This window comes from Mytilus californianus, unplaced genomic scaffold (assembly GCF_021869535.1).
Source record: "Mytilus californianus isolate M0D057914Y unplaced genomic scaffold, xbMytCali1.0.p SCAF_10, whole genome shotgun sequence".
Lineage (NCBI taxonomy): Eukaryota > Metazoa > Mollusca > Bivalvia > Mytilida > Mytilidae > Mytilus > Mytilus californianus.
The window spans coordinates 70,081,316-70,108,833 of record NW_026262582.1 but is presented as its reverse complement, the minus strand read 5'-3'; the positions used below and the strand labels follow the sequence as shown (position 1 = coordinate 70,108,833).

At 32.0% G+C, this 27,518-nt stretch overlaps 1 protein-coding gene across 6 annotated transcripts in view; it reads right to left on the bottom strand.

The window, feature by feature from the left end:
• Nucleotides 1-27,518, bottom strand: part of LOC127718437 (uncharacterized) — a 68,473-nt gene that overhangs the window by 7,755 nt on the left and 33,200 nt on the right. The window contains exon 1 of one of the 6 annotated variants that reach the window (XM_052224455.1): nucleotides 67-185. The exons of the other annotated variants lie outside the window; for them this stretch is intronic. The gene's annotated coding sequence lies outside the window, so the exon portion shown is untranslated. Of the gene's footprint in view, nucleotides 1-66; nucleotides 186-27,518 lie in introns of those variants that run through there. 6 annotated transcript variants of the gene reach the window in all.

The following is a 27,518-nucleotide window of genomic DNA, read 5'->3' as shown; positions in this document are numbered from 1 at the left end:
ATTTCCATTCTCAATTTTATTTGAATATTTCATTATAAAAAGTTATATATACAAAGTTAAACTTACTTCATACAGTGACCTAAGTTTTCTTACTTCTAAGTTAAATTATCCTCCGTGAATAGCTGTATAATTGGCAATTGTACCACCTATCCTTGTTTTGATTTTAAACCTGTGTATGATGATATCTTAGACACAAGTTGAATATTTGTGAAGACTATAATAAGTTTTTCCACTTTTCTGTGGAAAGACCTATTGTATTTGTTCTGATTATTATTATTTTTTTCTTCTTCCGCCACTTTTTTTCTGACGGTGCTTTTTTGTTTCGCAAGATGTCGCTTAGATTTTTTGCATATGATATCAAACAGTTATTGCGACTTTGAAACTGACCCTATTTAACCGAACACTTTTTATTGTAAGGGTTATCTCCCCAAAGACTATTTTTCTTGTGTACGCATCTCCTTCGCAACCGTAAAAGATTATGACAAATTTATGTAACCAATTTGTTCGTTATATCCTCAGGATCTTAAGAATAATTTTGACCGAAGCCATATGAGAGTTATTTCCCCTTCTGTATTTAAAATAAGTAAAATGTAATTGTAATTGGTAAACCATAAGTGATAGGGACCTAGGGTCTTTTGATTTGAGGTCCTTGGTCCAAAAAAAAAAAGAAAATAGGGTCAAGGTCAAAGGTCAAGGTCCTTTTTAAATTTGGATTTTGGCTTATTTTCACCTCTTTTCAAACACGATATAGATATCGACAACATATTTTTACTTAATTGTTAGTTGCGACATGTCGTAACACATACATATCGGTTTAAAGGGTACGCTTACATCAAATTAGAGTTTTCTCCCCTCTTTTATTTATGGTGATATAACTCATGAACCAAATATAATTAAGACCTAGGGTCATTTGATTTGAGGTCCTTGGTTGATGACCTTGAAATTGAGCTCAAGGTCATAGGTTAAATTGACGTTCTAGATTTTGACCTTTGCTTTTACCTCATATGTATACATGATAAATCCATGGGACTTTTTGCATTAGATTTCAAGCCATTTAACCTTAGAAAAGCCAACCGGAAGTGACCTTGTGTAATCCGGAAGTAGCTTTTTTTTGTACTTAATTAATGTAAAAATTTGTCGAACCAGATATTTTTGGTATAATTGTAAATAAAACGTTTGAATTATACCGGAAGTAACATTTTTCAAACCGGAAGTAACAAATTATCTCCCTTATTTAAAAAATATTGTAAAGAAACCATATATTTTGGGAATCAGCTATCATTTGACGCTGGAAATGATATTTTTAAACCGAATTTTACTATTTTCATATTAAAATACATGTTTTTTTGTGGAAAGACCTTCAATTGTTCTCTGAACAATTGGTTTTTAATTATTTAAATTCTTTTATTCTTAACCATTGGCCAGGAAAAATCAGACTCACCTACATGAATTAGTATGTACTTATTAAAAATTTACATTGCAATCAATGTTTTGAGGGTCTGGAATAGGTGTCCTTCATTTCTGTAATTTTTCTCTATTCTTTATTTATTTTGTACATTGTTCTCTGTTCTTTATATTTGAGCACCATGTGATTCTCTTTTCTTTTTTTTCATATCTTTTTTCTATTCTTTATTTTTTACCCCATTCTACACTTTTTGCTCTTAACTCTCTATTTTGTAAACCCCATCCAGACCCTCATGTTATTGATCTCATTTTTATTTTTGCAGTTTGACGACATTCAATAAATGTTGTATTCTTACTCTTCCGAAGCACCTGAGATCATCTGCGGTTTTTGGTTGGGTTCGTGTCGCTCAGTCTTTAGTTTTCTTTGTTGTTTTTTTTTGTGTACTGTTTGTCTTTTCGTCGTTTCCATTGTTTGCCATGACATTGTCAGTTTGTTTTCGACATATGAGTTTGAATATTCCTTTGTTATCTTTCGTCCCTCTTACCTGAGTATGTACCAGTTAATATTACGGTATGGCTTAGCAAAAAATTGAAAGACGGACGGTGACACAGCTTTGTTCTTTCGTATATTGTTGTTTAGTTGTCTTATTTGTAAATATCACAAATATCCTTTCTTTTGTTACTGTAGTCAAATACGAAAACTGTTATGAGCCTCATAATCAAGAGGACTAACACAAATCGGCCAAAGCTATATTTTCATCATTTCCAATGGAAGTTGAAACAATGGTTTTAAAAAAAATTCGTATATATGGTTATATCTAACAGTACTAGGCTGATTTTGATAAGATAATGCCTGTATCAAGTCAGGAATATTACAGTTGTTTTCCATTCGAATGATGTGTTTGAGATTTTGATTTTGCCATTTACTAAGGGACTTTCCGATTTGAATTTTCCTTGGAGTTCGGTGTTTTTGTTATTTTATGTTTTTTTTGTATTTTTCGGATCTCTTTTGATTTTAAAAAAATATGGCTACAAAAACACATCTTGACAGATGTGTAGTGATATATATTTCTCTTGGCATTTGTGCCGCGGATTTTAGTGACGGTCGAAAAAACTGTGCTAACGTCTGACTCTGACTTTGTTTATCGGTCCTTGCTTCTGTACCGTATTTCTGAAGGAAAATAAATATAAAGTATGATTGCTAATTAGACAACTCTCCACCAGAGACAAAATGACATATCAAGTTACAGCTATAGGTCATCGTAAGGCCATGAGCAAAACCCATATCGCATAGCAAAGCTACAAAAGGCCCCGAAATGACAAGTGTAAAGCAATTGAAACGAAAAAATTTATGGTCAGATTCGTTTACAAAACAATAAACGGAAAACTAATATAGTATTTAGCAACAAAAGACAACCACTGAATTTAAGGTTCTTGAATTTGGACAGGCAAATCTATATTGCGGGGTTAAACAATAATTTTATTCATTGTTTAATGCATTAAGGTAGTATGGGTTTCATTCGCCATCTTGGATTGTAAATAACCTAAGGTCCATATTTTTAATCAAATTAGCAAAATATGATGAGGAATGCAGATAACTAATGTGAATATTCATGAAAAAGAACAAATTTATAAGATTTTAACTTATGATTACTAATATCTATTACAATCGTAGATTCTTTTTGCTTGATTTTGAATGTTTTTAAATTGGCATTTTAAGGGGAGGTAGCTCTGAAATAGTGCATTTTCTGAAGGAATCTACATGAACTTTTGCTATTTTATATTTTAGCCGGAAAAAAAACGTACGGTGACCCTATCTTTTCTTTGATATTCTCAAAGCATTTTCTGTAAGCTATCTTCTTATAAGTTACTTTACAATTCTATCGTTTAGTTTAGATTCTAATCACATAATGATATTTTTTCCTGTATGACCCATACAAAATGTTTAATTTTGTCTCATCCTGTAGCTTGGAGAAATGCTCGGTTACAAACATTGTTATTATATTTTTGAACATATCACAATATATACTACGTTTTTGGCAAAGTATGAACAAATTCTATCATTTTTAGTTTATACTCCTATACCACCTTAAATGCACTTTTAATTCTAATTTGATTTACTGATATTGTGTTATAAATATTCATTTTAAACCAATGGATAATATACAGCAAATTCTTTCTTAGCTTCTGCACATCGAAATTACTTATATTGATGTTCGTAAACATGGAGTCTGAATTCGTTGATATAATCATCTCTGTCAACTTTGAAATATCTAATTCATATATCAATGATCTGACAAAATCTTCGTTTTTGTTGTTTTTTTTTTATAATGGCAATTATTTTAATACGTGTTGGTTTCTCTTTTCATCCGGTAACTGGCCTGATTTTCAACCATTAGACACCCTATTATCATATCATTTTTGAAAGTTGCAATTTTAGATGTCAATTGGTACAAGCTATTGGTTTTACAATTGTGTGTCCTCGTTTCGGAATTTTGTGCGGTTTCCGCTTACATTTTCTTATATTCACACTGAACTGTATTGAATATACACCATTGTACTTGTTTAGATGAAAGGAATATGCAAACCACTTCAGGTCACCAAACAGCCTTCAACAATGAACCAAATCCATAACGTATAAGCTATAAATTCCCCGGAATTACAAAATGTGAAACAATTCAAACGAAAAAAAAAATTACCCAAATTATACTAAAGCAAAAAAGACCAAATAAACATGCAAAAAAATCTCATTGGTCAAATAACATCTTCATACAAACCATGCTTCCGGACTAGTTTGCCTCATATAAGTCATAGTTCCGGGTTGTGTTAAAGAAGTGGCGAAGGATACCAAAGGGACATTCAGACTCATAAGTCGAACATAAATTGACAACACCATGGCTATAAAAGAAAAACAGAAAAAAAAACACAATACACAAAACACAACACAGAAAACCCAAGACTATCTAAGTATTACAAAGAATCATTAAGATGTAATTGTATGAAAATGTTAATACTTTAAATGTCCATATAGAAGCCGAAAAAACTTAGAGGACACTGAAACTCATTAGTAGAAGACAAACTGACAACGCCATGACAAAAAATGTGAAGAACGACGAAAATACAATTGACAATCTACAAAAACACAACATTAAAAAACTAAAGAATGAGCAAACCCAAACTGACATAAAAACAGGGAAGATATTTTGCAAATAACATTTACAGTTCCCTTTCCCCTCTAAGATAGCGTATGAAATTCAACGGAATTCCCGAAACTGAAAATATAATTTCGGTTCTACGTCTAGGAACAAACTAAAGATAGAAGATTTTTAAGCCTTTTATAAATTTGAAAACCGAAAAAACTGTTATCTACCAAATTCGAATAATAAATTTTAGAAGAGAAAAGTTGCTATCACACTGACTTATATCCGAATTTTCCTTTTATTAATATAAAGTATACATCAAACAATTGAAGACGTCTAAAATCATCACGGAAGAAAGGCATTGTCGACAATTCTAGTTTTTCTTTGTTTGACTCTTGGAGATGTTGTTTACCGAGCCCAGAAATTTGGAAACGATCCGAGTAAACTTATCGTTCCTTTAAATAAACTTATTCTAAAAGGTTACTAATTCAAACCTGTAATTAGATCTTTGAATATTGTCCTATTGGTGTTAATAGTGATTTTGTTATCAGTAAATTAAAATCAAACTAAACATTATGTTTACATACATATGCACATTCATGGCTCTACAATCTGTCGATACCTTTATCTTGGCATGGCACAAGGTCATGTTTTTCTCTGACTGTTTATGGCGTCTTTACACTAAATCCATTGGATGTTGGATGTGTATTAATCAGTCTTAGATGCAAGCACCCGTCCATGTCCACTCCGTGTTTTTGTTAGATGTATTTCTATTTTTATCCATGAGTTAAGCCTTTTTTGAACTGATTTTAATAGTTTGTTCTTATGTTGTACGGTTACACTACTATTCTAAGTTCAAACTAGTTTAACAACGCCACATTATGTATGTGCCTGTCCCATGTCAGGAGCCTGTAATTCAGTGGTTGTCGTTTTTTGGTGTGTAAAATATGTGTTTTTAGCTCATTATTTTGTACATTAGTTAGGCCGTTAGTTTTCTCGTTTGAATTGTTAAACATTTTTCATTTCGGGGCCTTTTATAGCTGACTATGCGGTATGAGCTTTGCTCATTGTTGGAGGCCTTACGGTGACCTATAGTTGTTCTTCATTTCTGTGTCATTTGGTCTCTTGTGGAGAGTTGTCTCATTGGCAATCATACCAGATCTTCTTATTTCTATATATGCATAAGAGATGCTCCTGTTTAAGGTATACAACTTTAGTGAATACATGTTTGTCGTACATTTCTAGTTTATTGATTTTGTTTATCAAAATAGATGTTGCATGATTTATGTGACTCGTGGTTTCAATTCACGGTCAGGTTTTGTCCCAAAACACGTGTTTTGTACTTTTTTCGTTTTATGCTGTCATATTTGTCATTATGTCAGAGAACGTTTTTAGGTATAGAAAAACTAATTAGGGCACGGCTAGAAAGAAAATACAAGGAAGTAGTACATAGTTCCTATGCATAGCTGTAACTTTTGTCAATAAGTAAACTATTTGGGTATTTTAACATAGAAAGCAATGGGCCTTTGAATATGTATTTTATTCCTACTCTATAAAGAACAAAAACATAAGTTTATGTGACAGAAATGATAATATGATAAAAGATAAGTCTCAATTACGAATTAGTTGATTGATACAATATATACGTTTCTTATAAGAATAAGGAGATGTGGTATGATTGCCGATGAGACTACTATCCATCAAAGATAAAATGAAGCGGATGTAAGTAATTTACACTTAACTCACTAGCGACATGTGTTTTTTTTTTAAATACAAAATTAATTTTCTTTTCTCTATTTATATTGGTTGTGTTCTATTCCCAAAAGTCACATTTCGACTGAATTAGGAATCATATGACTGGTGCATACAGAACAGGTGACGTTTACTCTGTCGACACACCCGGTTTAGCTCTTTATGGAGTGTATGCGATTTCTTCAGTTTGCTTGTTGCCTTGATTTGTCTTCTTTATCAATTTATGAGATTAGAATATCGGTTAACTACTGTTGTCTATATTTAGGTGCAGATCCATCCGAAAAAAAAACATCAAAAGTACAAACAGCAGTAATACCACGTTACTGAAATAACTTGCATTCCTTCTTTTTCACCGTAGGCTAAGTTGCTATAGACAGGGTTTATTTTATTACGTAATCATGACAGGTATTTTAACTCGTAAAGTACTCTAAGTCCCTCTGGTATCTTTCGTCCCTCTTTTAGAAGAATAATTCCATAACGTCTACAAACGTTACCACATAAATGATTAATTCAATCATATGTAATGGACATCTGAATTACTTCTAGTTAACTCGTGTAAACATTTCTTATGTACAGTTAATTAAAGCCGGTGTATAGATGAGTACAAATTTATTGTGAAACCAATGTTCATTATCTGAAACTTATTGTAAACAGGATTACACAACACGAAGTTCGGTGTAAGTTAGGCATTCATAAACCGTAATAAAATCGAAGAGAAATTAAAAACCAATAGTTCAGAGAACAATTGAAGGTCTTTTCACATCAATTTTCCAAATAATTGATAAGAAGCTACTTCCAGTTTAGAAAATATCACCTCTGGTGTCATATGATAGCGTTATTCACACTGATTCCAAAAATATATGGTTTGTCTCTACTTATACCTGTAACAGGAAGATAATTTGCTACTTCAGGATATAGAATTTCACTTTCGGTCTCAAATGATACGTTTATGAATGCATGTTTAAAAAAAATATGGTTCCCAGGTTCTTTTCCATGAAATAAGAGCAAAAATGTTTACTTCCTGTTCACTCAAGGTCACTTTCGGTTGACATTTTTCAAGGTCGTATGACACCCAACATTTTGCAGAACACCTGTTGGCTTAAGCATGCACCAATCTGAAGTAATAATCAATTTAACTTAAAATAAAACATTTCAGGTGCAATAACTCCTGGCAGATGTCATTGGATTGTTTCAGACCAAATGTATCATATCTTCATAACAATAAAGCAAACATTTTGCACTAGTTTTTTTATATATAAGTTTTAAAGTGTCAGAGAAAATGCAAAAACAGGCAAAATTGAGAATATGACCTTGACCTTTGACCTTGACCTCATTTTCCAACTTAGGACCCAAGTACCTCAAATAAGAAGAATCTAGATTTATACGGCTTCCGGTTTATGAGTTACAAAAAAATACCGACAAAATTATTTAGTAAAGGTAGATAACTTCTATAAGATTTCATCAGATCACTTCGATCCAATCAGCCAAAATTCCCTGAATATGTAAAAAAAAAAGATGTAAATTAAATTTTGTCGTATTTTTTTTTTTTGGTAACGTAGGAGGTACCCTTACAAGAAAAAGAATGTTTGGGGAGATACCTCTTTCAATAAAAAAGTCTTCCTTTTAACAAGATGAGATTTAGAAGGGGATAACTGTTCAATATAATATCCAAAATAATTAAGCGACATCTTGCAAAACAACTGTATACGGCAAGAAGTGGGTTTGGCGGAAGAAAAAAAAAAATAAAAACCAATTGTTCAGAGATCAATTGAAGGTCTTTTCACATCAATTTTCTAAATAGTTGATAAGAAGCTACTTTCGGTTGACTCAAAGTTACTTTTGGCTTCCAATCATTGGTTTCTTCATACTATTTCAATAAATATTTGGTTTCTATATACTTTTTCCTGAAATAAGGGAGATATTTGCCAACTTATAGTTAAGAAAATTTCACTTCCGGTCTCATATGAAAGCTGTATTTACACTGATTCCAAAAAAGTATGGTTTATACATACTTTTGCCTGTACAAATGGGGAAAAAAGGCTACTTCCGGTTTCGAAAATAACACTATCGGTCTCATATGATAGCTTAATTCATACTGATTCCAAAATGTATATAGATTTTTTCTAATTATGCCTATAAAAGGGAGATAATTTGTTATTTCCGGTTATGGAATGTTAATTCCGGTCTAAAGTGATAGGTTTGTGTATGTCCATTTAAAAAAATATATGGATTCTAGGAACTTTTCCATGAAATAAGTACAACAATTACTACTTTTGGTTCAATGTCATATGTCACCCAACATTTTGCAAAAGACCTGATGGCTTTATCATGTACCAATCTGAAGTAATAATAAATTTTACTTAAAATTAATTATTTCAGGGGCAATAACTCCAATGAGATGCCATTGGATTGTTTCAGACCAAATATATATCATATCTTCATCACTATGTAGCAAACATTTTGCACCAGTTCTTCTATATATAACTTTAAAAGTGTCAGAGAAAATGCAAAAACTAGCAAAAGTCAAAATTGAGAACATGACCTTGACCTCATTTTCCAACTTAGAAGCCTAGGACCTTAAATAAAAAGACTCTAGGTCATACGGCTTACGGTTTATGAGTTACAAAATCATAACCACAAATTTCCTTGGTAAAGGTAGATAACTCCTATAAGGTTTCACCGAATCGCTTCGATCCAAATCTGCCAAAAGTTCCTGAGGATGTCACGAACAACTATAAAAAAGAATTGTGCCGTTATCTTTTCAGGTTATGGAGGAGTTACACTCATAGGAAAACCAGTGTTGGGGAGATAATTCTTACCGTAACAATAAAAAAGTCTACAGCTTAAACGGACGAGTTTTAAAAACGCAATTATTGTTAGATATAATATCCAAAATATCCAAGCGACATCTTGCGAAACATCTTTATGCCACAAGAAAAGGGTTTGGCTGAAGAAGAAAAAGAATTAGTAATTAAAAACCAATTGATCAAAGAACAATTGAAGGTCTTTCCACATCAATTTTCTAAATTTTCTAAATAATTGATAAGATAGATATTAGATGATGTGGAATGAGTGCCAATGAGACAGCTACTTCTGGTTAACTCAAATTTCAATTGGTGTCCAATCATAGGTTCCTTCATACTAATTCAATAAATGTATGGTTTCTATATACTTTTGCCTGAAATAAGGGTGAAAATTGCCAACTTCCGGTTAAGAAAATGTCACTTCCGGTCTCTAATGATAGCTTTATTCACAATGATTCCAAAAATATATAGTTTGTATGTACCTATGCTTGTGATAAGGGAGATAATGTGCTACTTCCGCCGGTTTATAAAATGTGACTTCCGGTCTAAAATGATAGGTTAATGTATGCCCATACAAAAAATATATGGTTTATAGGTACCTTTCCATGAAATAAGTGCAAAAATGACTACTTCCGGTTCACTGAAGGTCACTGTCGGTTAACACTTTCAAGGTCCTATGTCACCAAACTTTTTGCAAAAGAGCTTATGGCTTTTTCATGTACCAATTTGAAGTAATAATTTACCTTAAAATAAAACATTTCAGGAGCAATAATTCCTATAAGATGTCATTGGATTGTTTCAGAACAAATGTATCATATCTTCATCACAATATAACAAACATTTTGCACTAGTTCTTTAATATATAAAGTTAAAAATATCAGAGAAAATGCAAAAATCAGCAAAAGACAAAATTCAGAACATGACCTTGACCTTTGACCTTGACCTCATTTTCTAAGTTAAGGACCCAAGGACTTCAAATAAAAAGACTCTAGGTTTATACGGCTTACGGTTTATGAGTTACAAAAAGATAACGATACATTTATTTGATGAAGGTAGATATAACTCCTATAAAATTTCACCGGATCGCTTCGATCCATATCAGCCAAAATTTCCTGAGGATATAACGAACAAATATGATAAAGAATTTTGTCGTTATCTTTTTTGGTAACAGAGGAGATACAATAACAAGAAAAACAGTGTTTGGGGAGATAACAATTACAATAAAAAGTGTTCGCCTTAACAAGATGAGTTTAAAAGCACAATAACTGTTCGATATAATATCCAAAATATCTAAGCGACATCTTGCGAAACAACTTTATACCGCAAGAAAAGGGTTTGGCTGAAAAAGAAATAAAATAATAATAATAATCAGAACAAATACAATATGTCTTTCCACAGAAAAGTGGAAAGACCTAATCAGAACATATACAATAGGTGTTTCCGCAGAAAAGTGGAAAGACCTGATAAGCAGAACAAATACAATAGGTCTTTCCACAGAAAAATGGAAAGACCTAATAATACAAACGAATTAGTTTGATAAAATTGAAAGGAGCATGATTGATTTATTTCAATTTTTAGATATTAAGCGTAAGTTACTTGATTATGCATTTTTGTTGGTAAGTAGTTCGGTTTTTTCGACAAGAAAAGGTTGTTATCATACCTTTCTCATGTATCGGGTTTAGTTTACTCCTAACCAGTTCGACAGGTACTATATTACTATATATTGAAATAATGCTAAATAAGGACAATGAAGTTAAGCATTATCCAGCTAGTCACCAGTCAGGGGATATCCACAACTAGAACTAAAGAACGAACAGTAACGGAGTCCTAGTTTTCTCGCTCAGAGGGCTTATCTTTATTTTCAAAGAAGTCAAAGAGTGGTTAAGTCAAGCACAATCAGTCAATAATGGCTGACATAAAAGAAACGGTAGCTTTTAACCGCCCTGCTAGACTTTCTAACTCGTCCAACCAATTAGTAATTCCAAAGTAGACTTCTTCAAATTTCTAACCACTATAAAGGCCGCTATATTATAATTATGCAATTCGTGAGTCAAGCGGATTGTTTTTTTAGGTTGGATCAGACAAGAGCAATATGTTTGCTCAAAATCAATTGACTTACAACGTCCAGCTTTTGCGGCTGGATTTCAGAGATAGCTATTTATTTTTCAGAGTTTTATGCACAATTGGGAAGTGTGAAGATTCACGTTGTTGAATTTACATAATTTATTGATAACATATAGGAGGGTAATTGAGATATATTTAGACCCATTACATATAAGGAAACATCTGAATGACGGAGTCAAAAATAGTAATACGACGTTAGTAATAAAGGATGCACGAAACACTGACCCTTCTCAACCACCAGAATTCACGTCTTGTTTTTCGCAGGATTAGTTTCGCTCAATCTTCGGTTTTATGCATCTAGAGTACCAATTAGCAGCCTGGCATCTCTGATGAGTATTAACAACCACTGGGTCGACGCCACTGCTGGTGGACGTTTCGTCCCAAATGGTATCACTTCCCAAGCAGTCACCACAATTATTCTTACATAAGATATCATTGGTATGTTCATTTTCTGTAAATTTGCTGTTTATAATTTGTTGAAATATTCAAAACGTTTAGGTTTTAAACCCCGAGGTATAGATTGCCTCAGCCGCATTTGGCACAACTGTTCGGAATTAGCAGTTATTAATGCTTGTTAACTTATAATTATATTGGATTCGGCTTTGAAACTTTTAATTCGAGCGCTATTAATAAGTCTTAAGCTGACGAAATCTCGTCTGTCGTACCAAACTATAAGTTATGGTTATTTTTTATGTATTTTAATATAGCATGCAATAAATGAAATACATTTATATTCAATACACGAAAGGGCAACTTTGAGCGCATAAAATATGTAAACGGGTAAGTCGTTATTCATCTTTATCAAATGAAAATCAACGATTTCTTATTTGTGGTTGTTGAAAATCTCATTTTTAACAAACATTTTCATTCGTCTATTTCATTGTTAATAACTCATTTGTGGACCAAAATTTAATGTTTTGTCAATATTGATCGGACAGACATAAGTGCTTGTTTTGAATTGATCTGTATTTTGCGTTCTTATGAAAAACATCCAACAACACATTTAGGTTTTGGGAATTTTTGGTGTCGATGCTTTTCTATTTCCAATTGTTTCGCCGCCTTCAAACTGGTAGGAATCAAGCGCCTCTGATGAATCTTTAGTAAACATAAGGCGCATATGGCGTACTAAATTATAAGCCTGGTTTCGTCAATTGTATTTTATGACACTTTTCTTTTGTTCTAGGTATTTGAGAAAGTCATCTCTTGCTGTACTGTTAATCTTTCTGCACAAGAAAATCTACAATGAAATATTATAATATTGAATATTTTGACTGAATGATTTCATATCAGCAAGTTGAGCACTTTTTAAGTGTCTTTTGAATTTTTAGTTTCTGTTTGTGCAACGCTATATGTTTTATGTTCTGATTTTCTTTTCACGATACAATAAGATTAAAGATCATATTGATTAGACACTTGTATATTGTTGAATACTTTGGTTGCAGTCTCATGATCTTTATCCTATGTGGTCTTTCTCACTATTTACCCACAAAAAGGTTCAAAAGTGATACTTTGAAACATAAGTTAAAATATCTAATTCCAACGTTGCATTTTTATTTATTAAGCTGTCGAGATAGACGAACGGCGAAAACAATATGAAAAATAACCAAAAAGTTAAAAAACATAGATAAAAATCGACACTAGGTGTGAACGTCTTGAAAGATTTCCAGAAATATACGAATTTAACAACAGAAATTTGAAAGAAGATTTAATCTAAGATTTACAAACATGATTTGTTTTATAAGTAGTCATTGGCTTTGATCTAGCTGCCAGTAACTGCAAGTACTCCCAGATCTGTACTTGATGTCTTTTTTGTTGTTAGGGACGATTGATGCATATATACCTTGCCACGTCCTGTCTGTGTCTTTGTTTGATGTTTTTCTTTGTATCGATCGGATGAGTGAACCCTTTTCAACCTATTTTTATAGTTTGTAACTATGTTGTGTGAAACACCACTTTCCCAGGTTAGGGGGAGAGCTGGGTACTCACAAATATGTTTAACCTCGCCACATTCTTTATGTGCCTGTCCCAAGTCAGGAGTCTGTAGTTCAGTGGTTGCCGTTTGCTCATGTCTGTCTTATTTGTTTTTCGTGAATTCTTTTGTTATGAATTAGTCCGTCAGTGTTCTCAATTGAAATGTTTCATATTTTTATTTAAACTTTGGTCGATAGTTGTCTTATTGGCAATCACAACTCATCTCCTTATCTTTATATTGAATATAACATGTATAAAACATATTAAAACGTAAAATTAATACAATTTGACAACGTCACTATATTATTTCAATTATTTGTGAAAAACCATTGCAACCCATTACCTTCCGGAGTAGAAAAAGTAGTAAACTTTTGTGGGTCATCCTTATCGCGTATGTGGATCTTTTCTATTCTGTCGACAGTGGTATCGCCGTCGACTTTGTAAACATCTCGTCCGTCTGCACGCTTGCATTGAGCTACTTCGCTTTTTGGAATATTCATTTCAAGAGCGATATCAGTTTTACCCATATTTCGCTGGCCCTCCCAATATTGTGTTGTACCATCGAAGTTGTTTTCCGCAATGTCATCATTTGAGTAATCCGGTCCTAACGTTGTCAGATACGTTCCGTCACCACAAAGTGCATCGCCCTTACTTCCCATTGATTGATTTATTTGACCATCTTTAAATATTCCTCTCGCTCCTTCTTCAGATGTATGATGGAAAAGCTTTATTGTTTCAGTATCTGACATGATTTTTATAGATCTATGAATTCACCTGAAGAAAGATTTTAAAAGTCAACGGCTCCATTAAACATTTCTAATTCATTTAATTTCCATTGATTGAATATTTCCTTTCAGAATGCGCTTTGAGGATAAGACAATGGCACTAAGCCAAGCCTATTGACTATGCCATTAACTATTTACAAGAGCTTTATAGACCATTGCAATAATATCTATCTACTCAAGTGAATAAATTTGAATGTCCCATTTGTATCTTTCCTCTCTTTTTTTAAGCACGTTTTTTTACAACTTTTCATAGCAAGCAATATATTGACCGAATTGGCTCTTTGCTTTTAAAATAATTAGTATAATATTAAATTATAAGACATTTATACATTTGTCAATTTTGTTGAAATTTTCCCTAATTGTTTGACTGGTTTTTTTTCTATGACACATACCATTTAAAAGCAGGAGATATGAAGGAGGAAATAGAATAGTACTTCACGAACTTGTCATTGTCGTAAAAGAATTGAATGGATAAATTATTTTGATATCTATGAAATATGCAGTTTTAGTCTTAGCATTATATTTTGCTGGAATATCTAGTTTTTAATCTTATTTTCTTATGTTTTATTAACAATAGATTTGTTCTATCAACATTGTTAGAACCAATCACGATTAGAATTAACAAAACAGTTTACACTCTCTGGTATAGTTTTTTCGAAAAACTATGAACGCATTATAGTAATCAATAATTTTTCTGTGTGACAAAACAGATTCTTAAGACTCCTTATGTTCATTTGCGGCGAGACTTTCGGCTCTGAAAGAAATACAGAGCTTTTCATATAACAAGTAATGGGAACGTGATTGACTTTGTAATATATTTACCCATCTTTTCACATATTTGTCAAACTGGAAAATTTTACCTATTGCACTTAGTATATAGGAAGTGCCCCCTCCCCGCTAGCCAATCTCAATGCATGATGTATGCTTTAGAAAATGTATTTGATTCTGAAACACCGATGTGCATAACAAAAAAATGGCGAAGGTAAAATTAGATAAAAAGACATTTTACAGAAGATTAACATGTTTAATCAATACAAAATAAAAGATTACAAAATAATGATACTATAATTCAACAATGTAAATATAAACATGTAAACATTTGGATGCAGACGATATGGAAAAGTGAAAAATATTATTGCATATTTATAGACATGCATGTTTCTGGTTGTATTAGAATATCATACGAAATGGATTGTCTTTCTTTTTACTCTTCGGTTTTAATAAAGAAGGAAACATATTTTGATCACCCTTTTTGCGAATATAAACCTTATGGATACAGCTTGCAGGAATACCCCCTATGACCTTGTAGAAATCCCGTCCAGTTGCGTTTTAGGAAGTTAATTCAGAATGCAAAGGAGGTAAAAATGCATACAAGGCAAAAACAGATAAAAATATAGCAAAACATTAATTTAACTTGAATGATTTTGTATTCTGGTTTCTATGCTTGATCAATAATACCCCTGAACAAAATGTAACCAATCTATAGAAAAAATCCAAGAGATGTTCAAAATTTGGATTTTGTGTTGAACATATTTAAAACAATCTCGTCTAGATAAATATATACGATGCCATCTCATTGTCAAACGTTGAGATGAAGAATACATATACAATGATTCTTGTTCTAGCTTATATTATATTCAATATAGTGTCCCCTTGGTACTGTGTGTATTGATGTTGGTTTGCATGTTTGACTATGTAGTAAATGTGATAAGATAAAATAACAATCTATGAAAGTCAGGGTTTTGTTTCGGTGGTTGAATGTGAATAAAATAAAGATTTGTTAATGCTTTGTCAAATGTTTTTGTCTACATTTTGCGTGAATTTTCTATGTAATCTAAGAAAAGAAAACATGCGAATTCTAATGAATTCATAGGAATTATATTTGGTAAATTTAAAAAAGGATTTGAATAAGATTTCAGTCTCAAAGAATGTTATTTATTCAAATTTCAAAACTTGAAACTTCATGACAAAGGATTGCATCTAAAGCCAATACGATAACATCAAAGAAATTTCAAACAATGTACTTAAATACATGATTTCTAATTTGTTTCACTCCGCGATGCAGTTTTAGAGTATGCGAAAGTATACAGACGAGAGAAAATAACAGAAATTGAGAATAGATAAACAGGATAAACAAAAGGAATACAAACTTCTATTTCAAGTTTTTATCAGTGTCAAACTTTCTATCACAGAACTTATAATTAGCATCAAAAAATACTTCAACAATAATATGATATTCAGAGCTTAATGTCTGATTAAAATACTCATATGTAACAGCAAAATAATCAGAGAAAAATTCGCCAGATGCTTTAAATTAACAATTACATTTTAAATGTATTACCAAACGACATTATTTTAAAATAAAGGATATATTTATTTATATAAGCCTATTTTTTTTTTTCGCGCTCTGCTGTCGCTAAGAGTGGCTATAGGTTTTTTATAATCACAATGTGAAATTTGACTATTTGGTCAATCCCGTACTTGCGTTTGTTGTGAGTTGTTGGTGAGTACTTTAATGCGTTCAGAATTTGTATACAGAAGTAAAATAGAATAGATACTTACGGAATATTTTAGCTCAATCCACTTACAATTCAAGTCTGTAACGTTTAGGGTTTTAGCAAAAACGGTATTTTTACGAAAAAACATTTTTTTGAAAAGATAATAAATTTCCAGTTACATTGTTTCTAAATATAGATTTACCCTATATTTGTTTTGATGATCTGTAAACTTTAAAAGTGCACGTTGGCTTTTTGTTTTTTGTCATACAAAACTCCTAAGTGAAATTATATTGTTTGGTTGACATCTGTGCGTTTGCACAAGAGTAATTCGATTATAAGTTTTCTAAACAACTGCAAATAAATGACACACTTGTTTACTATGTGTAAAGCTAAAATCATCTGCGGGTCAAGGTTTCTATTATTTAGCATTTTTAAAAAGGTTTTTTCCGAATAACAATTTTTAGTGATATTAGAAATTTCCAGTCACATGGTTACTAAAAATAAAGTTACTGATAAGCCTCTTCAAAAGTTTATTTTTATATATATAATGTTAAGTTACTACGCATTCATTGATCAAGTATTATAACTATAAACAAATATTATGTGTCCTTTCTTCCTTCTCTTTGTTTGTTTTATTTTCATTTGTTTTATTTGCGTAACTATAATTGTAACAATTCATTGGTTCACAAAAGATTATCACATTCCTTGTCTTCAAATTTTTTATTTAAACATTCCATGTTTTCCTTCTTCACAGTAAAAGCTCTTGAATCTAAGTTTTATATTAACATAAAATATTTGCGCACTGGGAAAGAAAGCTATGGAATTACAAATCGGCTTTTTCTTTTAAATAAAATTTTATTTAATTTTCGGATTTACATACTTTCATCATTGCGATAACGTAACAGGGCGACATATTGTTTTGTGATGCTAACATCGAATGTGAATGTCAGGCTTATGGTAAAAGAACCATTTCCATTATCCTTGTGCTATTTTTTTAAATGAAATTTTATATAATTTTCGAATATACATACTTTCATCATTACGATAACGTAACAGGGCGACATATTGTTTTGTAATGCTAACACCGAATGTGAATGTCAGGCTTTTTGAAAAAATAACCCATCACGACGCGCACCAACCTTCCGCAATCAAGTCCTTTTCGTTTTCAAATATCATAGGGGAAATTCTATTTCTTCTTCCTTATATTTGATCAGTAAACATTCATAATTAATGTATGCACATATTAAAAGAGGCACAGTTACAGTATAATTATAGTAAAATTTTATTTAACATTTTCAATATCAATGTAAACTGTTCTCTATATTCAACCACTTTAAATAATTTTTTTGTTTCCTGGATGTGCAAAAAATTTCATTTTCTATTCATTTAACAATCCAATATCAAATACATTAAAGTAGGCATTATACAAACAATAAACATGCAAACGCTTATATATTAATTCAGTTGAATATTTTGATTCCAACACAAATTTCCATTATAGGGAAAAATGACACCTTCGGTAGTTCGTATAGTTGAGTGATGTTTAAATGTTAGACCTCGTCAAATCACTAAAACATTTGTGTATATCAATCTCAATTAAGGAATAAAATGTTATTCCGCACAAAGCGGTGTAACTCTTGCATCTTTTTGTGATGTCTAACCGACTGTCTTCCAATATCTAATGATAAATGGATATTTCAATTCGAAATTTTTTACACTTTCATTCATTAAATAATTAAATTACTAGTAATTGGGAAAAATTTTAACTTGTGTCCCTTTTGTTAATTAATAAAACTAAAATGTCATCATATTTTCTCACTCAGCAAATATTTCTATTATAAACTTCCTTTTGAACAGATGTTTTGGTATATATTTCAACAAAGGTAGATAGAAACCAGTGTCAGGTCCACCAAAAACTTTTCAAATTAATTTTAAACGTAAGGTGCTTAGAATGATCTGTAGCATCTAAGTTAATACATGAGGGTAGAGTTAGTGTTGCTTAGTCTTATGCTTTCTATGTGTTGTTTTGTTATCGTTGTTTTTCCATTTGTCGTTTTTTTGTTTTGCCATGATATATTTGTTTTTATTAAATGATATGAGCAAGTCAGCCCTTATACGATTAAATCATCTTGCGCAATACTGATGACGTTGCCCTGTCGATATAAATCAAGAGTTAATATTGCTTTCGCACCGGTCCAATATAAAAAAGCCGTATTGGCCCATGGGCTTATATAGGACATTCACTTCCGGTTTCAATTTTCTTTCGCCTGATATAAAAAAGAAGATGTGGTATGATTGCCAATGAAACAACTCTTCACAAGAGACCAAATGACACAGAAATTAACAACTATAGGTCACCGTACGGCTTTCAATAATGAGCAAAGCCAATACCGCAAAGTCAGCTATAAAAGGCCCAGAAATGACAAATGTAAAACAATTCAAACGAGAAAACTAACGGCCTAATTAATGTACAAAAAAAATGAATGAAAAACAAATACATTGAACAGCAACAAACAACAACCACTGAATTACAGGCTCCTGACTTGGGACAGGCACATACATACAGAATGTGGCGGGGTTAAACATGTTAGCGGGACCCCCCTCCTAACCTGGGACAGTGGTGTAACAGTACAAAATAAGAACGAACTATAAAAATCAGTTGAGAAAGGCTTAAATCAAATAGAAATACATCATATAAAAAAAATCATGCATCTAAGACTAAACTATCAATCAGTATACATCCGACATCCAATGTATTTAGTGTAAAGACATCATAAACAATCAGAGAAAAGCATGACCTTGTGCAATGCCAAGATACAGGTATCGACAGATTGTAGATCCACGAAAGTGCATATGTACATTGTGTATAACAATAATATTTAGTTTGCTTTTAATTTACTGATAACAAGATCAATATCAATACCAAGAAAAACAGTACTCAAGGATCTAACTACAGTGTTGAATTGGTAACCTTTTAGAATAAGTTTATTTAAAGGATCGATAAGTTTAACAGGTCATTTTTGAATTTCCGTGCATGGTACGCAACATCTCCGTAAAATGAGGATGTGCTATCCCGTTTGAAATAAGTTTCCTACAGTTACAATTAAATTTAAAACCAAATCTTTATATCTATGGAAGAATTTTGTAAAAGTTTTAAGTAATTTGTGGTAATGAAATCCCTGACTTAATAATTTACCAGTAATACATATATTACGTTCATTAAAATCTAAAACGTCACAACAGACAAGGGCATAGCGAACGAGTTGTGAAATATAAACACCGTAAGATGGTGCCAAAAGAACATCACCATCCAAAAAAGGAAAATTAACAATAGGGAACGAAAAATAGTTACTTTTGTCGTAAATTTTAGTGTGGTGTTTCCCTTAAGCTTACTTAACTATGGACGTATCGTTATGCATAAAATACATTTGTATCATATTTTTTAATACCATAAAAAAAAAGTTTAAACGATGTTCAGTGTTTCGTAACGTCTTGAAACAGAAATATTTCACAACCTTTTCAAGTACGACTTTTGATAATTATCAATGTTTCATTTCCGTTGATCAATTATCAGAACTCAGACGATTCAAGAGTAAGAATAGTTTAAAAATGTTTGATTTATTCTTCCCAGCTTCTTTATATTTGCTACATAAAATGAATTGTAATAGCATAATATTAAGTACATGGACGAGAAATTACATCTGACAAACTTGACAAAAAATCCATCGTGAATGCAAAAAGACAAATTCAGATGTGAATTTCTGTATTTTCCTCATGGTAAGTTTCTAAGTTTAATCGAAGAATAAAAATCTTTTGATAAAAGTGTTATGAACTTGTTGTTTCTGTTCTAGCCCTTGGATAAATTCTCGATCAGCTATATTGGTCCTCGACTCTTCGAGTCTCGGGTCCAATACAGCTAACCTCGAATCTATAACAGGGCCAATACAGAATCAGCCAGTTAATAACACTATAGTATTGGACTTATGATGTTTGAATGCGCCCCTTTGTACCTTATCTCTCTCTTCTTTTATCAAGCCTGTACTCAAATTTTTGACATTTTTACTTATTACCGTAAATTGGGAAATTTTGGTGTCGGGATATTTTGGCGGCTTTCTCTCGAAAGGCATGTGTTTTATTTTGGTGAGTGTAATTTTGGTGCTTCGTCAAATTGATATGTTTAATGTTTAAACAACAGTAGTGAGCAAGCTCATTCATATTTGCCTTTATTTACCCATTTCTTGACAAAATATCATTTAATTTCTCAAACTAGAAACACGAAAAAGTGAACTTAATGAAGGAATCGGATACGGATGCAATTGCAAATAATTCCGTATATCGTGGTTCACAGCTGAAAGAAAATATCTCTATTGCAGTAAATGTTAACCTATTGACGATCAAGGATTTAAATTTTAATCCTTTTGCCTCTGGCAGTACATGTTAATTATTTGAAGATACAGGATTACAATGAGTTTTGATATTCTAATTACCAATAACGGCATCTAATCAGCAATAGCCTGGCATATTTATGACATGTGTGAATAAAAATGCATGTTGTGTTTTCTTAAGAATTTCAGAAAATTTACAATTAAGTAAAAATTATATAGTGTTGTTGTCAAATTATACAAGTTATTGATTTGCAGATTTGGCTATGTATAGAATTGTAGGTCATATACGGAAGATATAATAACACAAAACAATTTTACATTACGATATTGTCGTACCGGTACGCGATTTTGGCGTCTCAACTTATAGTGTTTGCTTTATTTTCGTGTGTTTAATTTTGGTACTTTCATTGGAGGCAACAAATAAACCAAAATAAAACCATATACAAAATAACCTAATTTACGGTATGTCTGTTTGTTTTGCTCACACATGGATGTCAATATAATTGAATTATATGCGATTGTCATACAAAAGAGAGGTTTTGCTAGCTATGAAACCAGGTTTAATTCACCATTTTCTACACAATGAAATGCCTGTACCAATTCAGGAGTTCGTTTGCTGTGTTTGAGCATTTGCTATTGTCAATTAATAAAGGACTTTCCGTTTTGAATTTTCCTTGGAGTTCTATATTTTTATTATTTTATCTTTTATCAAGAACGTTACTTTATAATTTTTTGTCGTAAACTATATATTGATCGAAGAGTCTCTTTGCTTTTAAAATTTTATTTATTATTTTATCAGTAATTCAAATCATGAAAATCATGAAAATCATAACCCGTCTGAAAAAGCGTTTTGTAAATTTGTGCGGATTTTTCCCGAATTGTTAAGTTGTTGTTCTCATTGACACGTACTACACAAATGCATAAAATGTAGTGTGTCTTTGTTGTAATGTTGTAATGTACTATTATATTATTTATTTATGTATTTCTCTGTGCTGAGTGTTCTTGTGTTTGTTTCTACTGTATACCTATTACGTAGTGTTGTCATTTAAGCGATCGTTTTAACATTGCCATATTAGTGGGTAAAACCAGATTCAACCCACCATTTTTCTTAAAATGTCCTGAACCAAGTCAGGAACATGGCAGTTGTTATCAAATAGTCCGTTTCTATGTATGTTGGCGTTTGCTTTTGTTGTAGTTTAGTGTTTCTGTTGTTCCGTTGTTTTCCTCTAATAGTTGATATGTTTCCCTCGGTTTGAGTGTGTAGCACAGATTTGTTTTTGCTTAATCGATTTATGGCTATTGAATATCGGTATACTACTGTTACCTTTAATTGTAAAAAAAATGTTATATATAAAAATAAGAAAAAGAATATATTAAGGGAACAATAGAAATCATCTGTCAAATAAAACGAATAAAACCATGACCATATCGGGCCTTCCTGCTGTACCGTATGCCTGTAGTAGAAGAAATATAAAAATGAGAAGATATTCCGATGAGACAACTCTCTACCAGACACAAAATCCGGTTGAAATTACAAAAATAGGTCAGCAAACAACTTTCAACATTGAGAAAAAAAACCCATATCATATAACAAGGTACATCAACATCAGCAATCCAAGTCGGGCTTCAAAGTTATTGTAAAAATACATATTCTAGAGGTGGCGTGAATCAGATGTGGGTACTAAAATATTCCAAAGATCATTTAGAGTACATACAAGCTAAGACTCTTTCGTCTTGCAATAGTATAAAAACATTTGACACTTCTATACTTTACACAAGTATTCCCCATTCCAAACTAAAAGACTAATTGAAAGAGTTGGTCCAGCTTTTTGTCATAAAAAAGAATGGCCAACGTAGATACAAGTAACTTGTCTGAGGAAGGGATAAATCGTATTTTGTAAAAAAATCACTTTGATTCAAACCTCTGAAACTGACATAATCAAGATACTTGATTTCTTGATTGACAACATATTTGTTACGTTTAGAGGACGTGTTTTTCAACAAACAATCGGCATTCCCATGGAAAATAACTGGACCTTATTCTTGTCGATATGTTCCTTTATTCATATTAGGCGGACTTCATACAGGAACCTCTGGGGAAAAAAGAAAAGTTAGCAGTATATTTAAACTTTACTTTCCGCTATATAGATGATTCATTAAATATGTTGACGCATCTATCCCATCGAACTTGGGATAAAGAATACAACAGATACAGTTAATTCTGCCTTTTATCTTGACTAACATTTAGAAATTGACAATTAGGGTCGTTTGAAAACAAAAATTTACAACAAAAGAAATGATTTCATCCTTCTAATTGTGAACATTCAATTTTTATGTAGCAACATTCCAGTAGCGCCTGCATATGGATTATATTTCTCCCAGTTGTTACGATATTCCAGGGCTTATATTTCCAATCATGATTTTCTTAATGAAGGGTTGCTGCTGACAAGGAAGCTATAAAACCAAGATTTCCATGTGGTAAAGTTGAAATCATCACTTCGTAAATTTAACGGACGATATTTGAGTTGGTTGACTGTTATGGAATATCCGTTTCACAGATGACAGCTGATATGTTCCAGTTGTTGTAATTACAATCCCGTCCCATTTTCCCCGAAATTGACCTACCAAATCAGACTTATTATTGGGGTTGTACTAACATGAGCAGCATGACGGGTGCCACATATGGAGCAGATTCTGCCTACTCTTCGAGAGTACCTGAGATCACCCCCAGTTTTTGGTAGGGTTCGTGTTGCTCTGTTTTTAGTTTTCTATGTTATGTTTTGGATACTGTTGTTTGTCTGTTTGTCTTTTTGTCTTTTTCTTTTTTTAGCCATGACATTGTCATTTTATTTTTTACTTTTGCGTTTGAATTTTCCTTTGGTATCTTCGCCTCTCCTCTACAAAAGGCCCCGTAATGATAAATATAAAACAATTCAAACCAGAAAATTTACGGTCTGAAAAAAAAGTAGTACAAAGATACCGAATTCCATGGCAATTTCAGCAAAGAGAAATCCATAAAATCTGACAAAACGTTATCAATCAATACAACAAGTGAAAAACTAATGCAATATATTCCTGACTTGGTACAGGCATTTTCAGAAGGAAATAGTGGGTCAAACCTGGCTTTATAGCTAATGTAGAAAAAACAATTGACCAAAAACTGATATATGACATATAGCAACAAACGACAACCATTGACTAACAGGCTTCTGACTTGGACAGGCATACGTAATGTAGCCGGCTTAAACAAGCATATCATTTATTGAATAATGCACATTTCCTGATCTTTTAATTTTAAATATAAATACAAAGTAGATTTATTGATAGACTATTATGCATATTTTCTTTAATCCAACTGATAATATTCGGCAACTTCTTCTGGCCAATATAATTTTCGTAGGTTCTGTACATCGAAATTTTCAATATCGAGTTGAATTTCGTAAACATGGAGCTTGAATTTGATGATATAATCATTTCTATAAACTTTAAAATATCTAACATTAATACCACGATTTTGTTCTAGTTCAATTATCAATGATCTGACAAAATCTTCGGAATTTCTCTCGCTTATGGCAATTATTCCAATGCGTGTTGTTTTCTCTTTACATTCGGTAGCTGGTTTTACCATATCGAATATTTTCCCACTACAACAATTAGACACCCTATTATCATATCGTTTTTGAAAGTTGCAAGTTTTAAATGTCAAATGGTACATGCGATTGGTTTCCCAATTGTGTGTCTTCTTCTCGGTATTTTGTGCTTTTTCCGCTTGTATTTTCTTATATTCCCACTCAATGTCTGCAATTTTTGCCTTCAAATTACTGTCAGCTTCCCTTTTATATTCTGGCTTTATGCTGTATCTATATATCATTTTTTTCTTCTTTTTTGGATTCTGAACAAACAATAATTCCCCTATAACTTTTACAACGACATCGCCTTTGTTCCGAAGAGGAAGGCTATCACAAATTATCTGTTTTTGAGCTTTTATAGTAACATAGATAGTTTTATTGTCATCTACTGGACTAAACTGTAGTACGCTCTTAGGTGCAATTTCAGTATAGTCATTATTTTCTACACAATGCCATTCAGTTTCCTTAGTTATATCTCTTCCTGCACGACGATCTTGCACTTCAAATCCAATACATATTTTCACTGTCAAGTCCTTATTTCGGGTAGCCTTTACATATAAGGTTTCATTTGAATCGTTTTCTACCAATACCATAGCTGACACTGTCGGTTAGTTTTATGCTCTGAAATTTATTGTATAAATGACAAGACATAAGCAATATATCATAAAGTTTATATCAAGGATTGTGCAGCATATTTCTCATTTAATAAAAGATGATATACTAGTTCATAAATTCTTTGAATTATCATGAGAACCCCTCCCCTTTTCTCCCACAAGTAATATAATCCGAGATGAAAGTCTTACCTACGTTATATTATTATCAAACGATATGATTTGTATAAATATTAAATAAGAAGTTGTGGTATATTTGCCAATGAGACAACTCTCCACTAGATGACATGGAAGTTAACAGCTATAGGTCACAGTATTTATCGTACTTCACCCGCCTATATCAATCTTCTCATTTGCTCAGTAAATCTTTTATCACGGTTTTGAGAATAGATCAAAACTTCTCATGGACGTCACAATGTGTTTGGCGAAGTCATATAGCAACGTCCAAATTTGTAATAAGTTAACAAACGTCTTTCGTCAAGCTTAAAAGTGGCTAACAGAAAAAGATCAAAATAGATAGATCATCGGATTTTCTGGGTAAACATGTCGTATAATATCAGCCACTCGTCACTAAGTGAATCTTATTAGCTCATTCGTTGCGTTCACTTGTCAAAATAGAGGCGGAATATACCAACGGGACATTCAAGCTCAATTTTTCTTTTATTACAAAAGCTTTAAAAAACAGAACAAAATAACTTCGATTTTAGATAATAAGTTGTCAACTAACACCATTGTTTTCATATTAATATTGATAAAGTGAACTTTTTACAACAATTCCGGCTAATTTACATTTTTGTTTTGTATTCCTTGCTTCTGTTTGCCTGGTGTTGAAAAGCCGTAATTTCTTTAATAATCAGAATAAAATTTCATGATCAATAAATGCAACAGTAGTATACCGCTGTTCGAAATTCATATATCGATTGAGAAAAAAACAAATCCGGGTTACAAACTAAAACTGAGGGAAACACATCAAATATAAGAGGAGAACTACGACACAACAGAAACACAACATTCAAATGTAACACACACAGAAACGAACTATAATATAACAATGGCCATTTTCCTGACTTGGTACAGGACATTTTAAGAAAAAAAATGGTGGGTTGAACCTGGTTTTGTGGCTAGCCAAACCTCTCGCTTTTATGGCAATGTTAAATATAACATTAAAATGACAACATTACATGACATTAAAAGTTACGTACCAAAATCAAACTTACTTCATATGTTGACATATAGTCGCTTACATCCACGTACGTTGTTGACATATAGTCGCTTTCATCCACGTAATTTGAATTCAGTTGAATAGTCGTCGTAGTTCCAATTACACACCTTTTTTAAATTCTAAACGTGATTAATAATATCATAGACAGAACAGATATTTATGACAGTTATAATTATTTAAATTCTTTCTTATTAATTTTGGTTCGAATCAACCTTCGTAATTGTAAACCTTCATGAATCAATATGATACTTGACTGTAATAAGAATTATTGATCTCTTGTTTTTGTAATTTGACGACATGCGATCTAGTTTGAAGTAAAATTGAGAATGGAAATGGGGAATGTGTCAAAGAGACAACAAACCGACCACAGAACAGACAACAGCAGAAGGCCACCAACAGGTCTTCAATGCAGCGAGAAATTCCCGCACCCGGAGGCGTCCTTCAGCTGGCCCCTAAACAAATATATATACTAGTTCAGTGATAATGAACGCCATACTAAACTCCAAATTGTACATTTAAGGTCTTTAAAGGCAGATATTTGTACTTTTTAATCAATTATCCTGTAATTTCAATTTTGTGGAACGCTGCATGAAGTAGTATATTATGTAAATGTTTTAGAAAACATTTAAATTAAAAAGATAATAGAAAATGGCATAATATTCCTCACGGCAACTCTAAAATAGTTGTAGTAGTGATACTTATGTTGGCTTACCACATATACTACACAATGGTCCTGAGTTAACTTAAATAGTTGTAGTAGTGATACTTATGGGAGCTTACCACATATACTACACAATGGTCTTCAGTTAACTTAAATAGTTATAGTAGTGATACTTATGGGAGCTTACCACATATACTACACAATGGTCTTGAGTTAACTTAAATAGTTGTAGTAGTGATACTTATGGGAGCTTACCACATATACTACACAATGGTCTTGAGTTAACTTAAATAGTTGTAGTAGTGATACTGATGGGAGCCTACCACATATACTACACAATGGTCCTGAGTTAACTTAAATAGTTGTAGAAGTGATACTCATGGGAGCTTACCACATATACTACACAATGGTCTTGAATTAACTTAAATAGTTGTAGTAGTGATACTTATGGGAGCTTACCATATATACTACAAGATGGACTTGAGTTAACTTAAATAGTTGTAGTAGTGATACTTATGGGAGCTTACCACAT